Source organism: Triticum aestivum, chromosome 2B (genome assembly GCF_018294505.1).
Source record: "Triticum aestivum cultivar Chinese Spring chromosome 2B, IWGSC CS RefSeq v2.1, whole genome shotgun sequence".
Lineage (NCBI taxonomy): Eukaryota > Viridiplantae > Streptophyta > Magnoliopsida > Poales > Poaceae > Triticum > Triticum aestivum.
Genome location: NC_057798.1, coordinates 573,387,951 through 573,393,706, shown reverse-complemented (window position 1 = coordinate 573,393,706; position 5,756 = coordinate 573,387,951).

Below are 5,756 nucleotides of genomic sequence, written 5' to 3'. Positions count from 1 at the left end.
AGTCCGGTCAGCGAAAAAAGCCATTTAAAAGAAACAATCCGAGATCGTCCAGTCTGGACCGCATACTCGACCGCTCGTGTCAAATTCACGGCACCCCTAATAAACCAGCCAACCACACCAACAGAGAAGGTTGGGTGTTTAAGCAGGCCGGCAAACTGAATGCCGAAAACAAGGAAACGGGGCTGCATAGCGACGATGACGATGAGCCCCGGTGGCCGAACACAGGGGGACAGAAGAAATTTCCTCCCCAAGTGAAAACGGTACACATGATCTATGCCACCCACATTCCCAAGCGGGAACGAAAGCGTGCACTAAGGGACGTCTATGCGATGGAGCCAGTTGCCCCAAAATTCAACCCATGGTCATCCTGTCTGATCACCTTCGATCGTAGGGACCATCCCACCAGTATCCGTCATGGCGGTTCAGCCGCATTGGTCGTCAACCCCACCATTGGCGGATTCCATCTCACGCGAGTCCTTATGGACGGTAGTAGCAGCCTGAACTTGCTTTATTAGGACACAATGCGCAAAATGGGCATCGATCCCTCAAGGACCAAACCCACCAAAACCACCTTTAAGGGTGTAATCCCAGGTGTAGAGGCCAGTTGTACGGGCTCAATAACACTGGAAGTGGTCTTCAGATCTCCGGAGAACTTCCGAAGCGAGGAGTTAATCTTCGATATTGTCCCCTTCCGTAGTGGTTATCATGCACTACTAGGACAAACCACATTTGCTCGATTCAATACGGTACCACACTATGCATACCTCAAGCTCAAGATGCCAGGACCTCGCGGGGTTATAACAGTCAATGGAAATACGGACCGCTCTCTCTGTACGGAGGAGCACACTGCGGCCCTCGCAGCAGAAATACAAAGCAACCTTCTTAGGCAGACCGCCAACTCGGCGATAAAACCCCCGGACACCGTCAAGCGAGTCCAGAGTACTCTGCAACAGGATCATCCGGCACGCCCAGAGCTCGACTAGCAATTCGGCCCCCGTCCTAGTCCCAGTCAAGCGGCGAAATTCGTGCTGCACGTACACAATTACGCACTCGAAATACCATGGGCATAGGCGGAGGCACGGCTACGATACGGTCCAAAGTGCGGCTCAATCGCCACGAGACCCGCATACCTTCACCATCTTCTTTCTTTCCAGGACCCTATTTTCAGGGACCCTTTCAGATAGCCTGATCATAGGACTCATCATGGGAAGGAAAAACCAAGGAGGCAAGAGGCTTTGCGTACAAGGGAGTACCCAGGTGGTCTCTGTTAACGATCATTATACCTGTTTTACATACGGACACGCAGCCTGCCCTTGGTTAGGATATGTCAAATAGCCCTATTTTTGCTTATCGCGTTACTTGTATACATATGCTTTGACGTATTATTTAAATAACAATGGGAAAATATACAACATCAGCTTATTATTATATTTTCTTCGTATTTTCCCTTAAATTGATTATTTAACACAAATTGCACCTGTACACTTTGGTACGTTCAGTTCGCAAGGGGCTTCATTGTACCCCATAACACGGCAAGAAAAGTCCGAACACTTTCGGCAGTGCGGCACCCCAAACTTATAGCATTATATGCATCAGCTCCGAATCATGTCTTGGGTCAATAGTTGGGTTTGCTCGGCTCCCTTGTTTTGGTGCCTTACATTATGCTATATCGGCTAAGGTAGCGCAGGGAGAACTACTGCGATTGTGTCTCGGTTCTTCCGGACGAGCACCTTAGTAGAGAAAGCCGAAAACTGACTGTCATGATGCAGCAAGAGCTGGTCATTGTTCGAGAGGTCCCAAATCCTTAAAGATTTTTTCCGCTTCGGGCGAGGATCGGCCTTGTCCCATTTAGGCGTGTATAGCGCCCCAAGTTCGGCCTTCTGAATACTAGGGGCTTCACCGAAATTTAAAATTGTAGACTTCTATGGCTAAGTGAGAGTGATAATGTCATATAGTCCGATTTCCTTGTTCGCTATGCTAAACACCTCCTTAAAGGACCAAAAACTTGGATAAAGAGTGTTTAGGTTTATCCCGAACACCCCAGTACTAGTTACATGGGGGCAGAAGCCGACGACTGGCCAACTCTCAGATTTTTATAAACGGCTGCATAGAAGGTAATATTTTAAATCAACAAGCGTTATATAGCGCACACGAACTCGTTTTCATTTACAAGATGACATGAGTACATTCATTCAAATATTACATCCTTGGCACATTCCTCCCCGACAAGACGGGCACCTTTCAGAACAACGTCATAGTACTTCTTGGGGTGGCGATGCGCCTTGCCCTCTGGCGGTCCCTCCGTCACCAGCTTATCCGCATCCATCTTCGCCCAGTGCAATTTCACGCGGGCGAAGGCTCGGCGGGTGTCGGTGTCAAAACCGGCGGATCTCGGGTAGGGGTTCCCGATCTGTGCATCTTAGGCTGATGGTAATAGGAAGCAAGGGACACAATGTTTACCCAGGTTCGGTCCCTCTCGATGGAGGTAAAACCCTACTTCCTGCTTGATTAATATTGAAGATATGAGTAGTACAAGAGTAGATCTACCACGAGATCGTAGAGGCTAAACCCTAAGAGCTAGCCTATGATGGTATGATTGTAATTGTGATCAGCCTACTAAGGACCATGCTCCCCAGTTTATATAGACACCGGAGAGCTAGGGTTTACATGGAGTCCGTTACAAGGAAGGAAACATAATATCCGGATCGCCAAGCTTGTCTTCCATTCAAAGAGAGTCCCATCCGGACACGAGCCGAAGTCTTGAGTCTTGTGTCTTGATGCTTCTATAATCCGGACGATCTATACAGTCCGGCTGTCCGGATACCCCCTTATCCAGGACTCCCTCAGTAGCCCCTGAACCAGGCTTCAATGACGATGAGTCCAGCGTGCAGTCTTGTCTTCGGCATTGCAAGGCGGGTTCCTCCTCCGAATACTCCAAGGTTATTATCAAACACGTAGGCTGTGTCCGGATCTGCAAGATGATCTTCACATACCACCGTAGAGAGAATGATACACTGACAATTTTTAGACGACGTGATATGTCATTACGATCAGATCGAACCGTTTTTCCACTACCAGCCACAACGTATACTGCGAGGCGGTTTCCTTAGCACGTCTTGTCGAAACGAAGATCGTCTCCTTATCACGAGATTCTCATCAATACGGGTATGGATAACCCAACCGTACCGCTAATCGCGGCGAGTGGGTGACGAGGGGATTCCACTAGGCAAGTGGGGAGGTGCAAAAAAGCTCTTACCTTCTCTTATAAAGAGATAGGGCATCTTGCTCTTTTACCCACGCCTTCTCCTTCCACTAACACATTCCCCTCTGCTCGAGCCCCAACGCCCAAGCGCTCTTCTTCTCCACCGAAGAGAGGTTTTTCTAAGATGTCCGGATCCGGAGCAGGAGGCAAATGGATGGCCTCTACCATCTGGGATAAGGATATCAAGAGGCTCCGAGAAGCCGGGTATCTGGCTAAGAAGATTGGCCACCGTCTCCCACCGGCAGGACAGGTTGTCCCTACACCGGAGCCCCACGAGAGAGTCATGGTCCTTCCCAATTTTGTCTGCGGGCTCGGGTTTCCCCTCCACCCATTTGTTCGAGGAGTCATGTATTACTACGGGATTGACTTTCATGATCTTTCCCCCAACTCTTTTCTCAATATCTTGACATTCATCGTCGTGTGCGAGGCCTTCCTCCGGATTCCGCCTCACTTCAGCCTGTGGCTGAAGATTTTCAATGTGAAGCCCAAGGTGGTTAGTGGCGCACACGCCGAGTGCGGCGGCGCCATGGTGAGCAAGATGCCCAAGGTTGTTTGGTCGAAGGGCACTTTTAACGACTCCATGAAGGAGTGGTAGCAGTAGTGGTTTTATATCACCGAACCACACGGCGAAAAATGGGCGGCAGCTCTTGAGTTCAGATCTGGAGCTCCACTGCGGCTTATGTCCTGGCCCAAGAAGGGCCCGAACTGGTGCTCGTCTGGTGAGCTATCACTGCTCCTGACACGTGTTCGGACTATGGTCGACAAGGATGTCAAGCTTGTTGATGTGGTCCAGGTGATGCTAGTTCGCCTGGTTCTCCCTTGCCAGCATCGAGCCTGTACTTTATGGGAATTCGACCCAACCAAGCACCAAACCCTCCGGGATCTCTATGATTCCTCCCACGAGGATATCTGGAAGGTGCTCTTTAGGTCCAGCAAATCATGGCCGGACTCTTCCGAGGACCGGGGGTATCATTTATCCCATTCTGCAAGCCCGGTAAGTTATAGCCACGCCCTGTCCCTCCAGGCTTCAGCTGGCATATCATGAGGGTGACGTTTTAATCGTGCTTCATTGTGGCTTTAGGGATGGATAAAAAGGGTGGAGCGGATACAATGTCCGGCCCCACTGCCGGAGGAACCGGACGGACCTCTTCTGACGAAGATGCTGGTCCCTGCACCTTACAAGGCGCCAAAGAAGGAGGCCTCCAAGAAGGTCAAGAAGACCCGGAGTGGTCTCCGTTGTCGCGAGGCTCCGGACACCAGGTCCGAAGGCTCCAGCGACGCTCCTTCTTCCGAAGACGAAGAGGAGGAGGCAGAGGAGGACGAGCCTCGCTCTGCAGGCGGGAAGAAGCGTGCAGCTTCCCCGCCACTGGAGGCCGAGTCGCCCAAGAGAGGGCAAGGTTCCCCTCTAGAGGCATCCACCCCGGCTGCCGATAATAGCCTGGAGTGGGATCCCGAGGTCCAGCCCCTGGGAAAATCATAAGTAACCGAAATCCGAATACGCCTATGTATCCAGGGCCGTCCGGGTTTAGTAGTTTTAACTGTCGCTACATCTCATACAGCTCGGCAAGGTCTCCTGCCGGACAGTCCTCATCGGAGGATTCGTTGAGCTCGAATGTTGTGGCGAGCGAGACACCTCCAGGGACTCCTTTTCCGAAGTCCGAGCGCGACACCGAGGTGTCGTCTCAAAGAGACTCAGGGCCGGATAAAGTTCTGGAGGCCTCTAAGGCTCCAAGATCGGGCGAGCGGCCATCCTCCATGGAGGGAGGTTTGCCTACTCTGCCGGCAACCTCAGTCTACGCCGAGCTACCGGGCGGTCTGTTGACAGCGTTAAAAAACGCATCCGTCGTCGATGAACATCGGATCCTTATGGGTGCGGTGGTTGGAAAGATCCAGGCTACCAAAAGCGGGCTGAATGAGTCCTGTCTTGGCCTTATAAAGGCTTTTGAGGTATGGTTTCTAAGGAACCTTTGAAGAATTATCATGATATGAGGAGTAGCCCCTGATACACTGTCCTGCGAAAGTAAGCCGGGCAGGGGATCAAACCCTCTATTGTAATGGGAACCTTTATTTAATGATGTATACCCATTTGTTTGAAAACAGGCGTCTGCGGAGAGGACCGCCGCTCATGATGCGGAAGTGTCCGGACTGAAGCAGAGCCTGGAACGGGTCGAAGAAGAACTTGGCCGTGTCAAGAAGCAATTGGAGGAGAAGCAAGGTATGTTTGAGCAATTTCTTGCATTGGGCAAAAATGAATAAATGTGTCCATTGAAAAGTATTTGTGTTATGCGCCCTAGGAGCGAGTGATGAATATGAGGCACTGAAGAAGGAAGTGGCTGAGGCCCAAGAGAGGGCTACCGTCGAACAGGCGCTGCGTGAAAAACATGAGGCCAGGGTCGTCACGGCTGAGCGGGAGCTCCAGGATGCTGTGACGAAAAGCGAGAGCTTGGAGCAGATTCTAGTAGGGAAAGAATACGAACTTGCCCAAGCTCTCCAG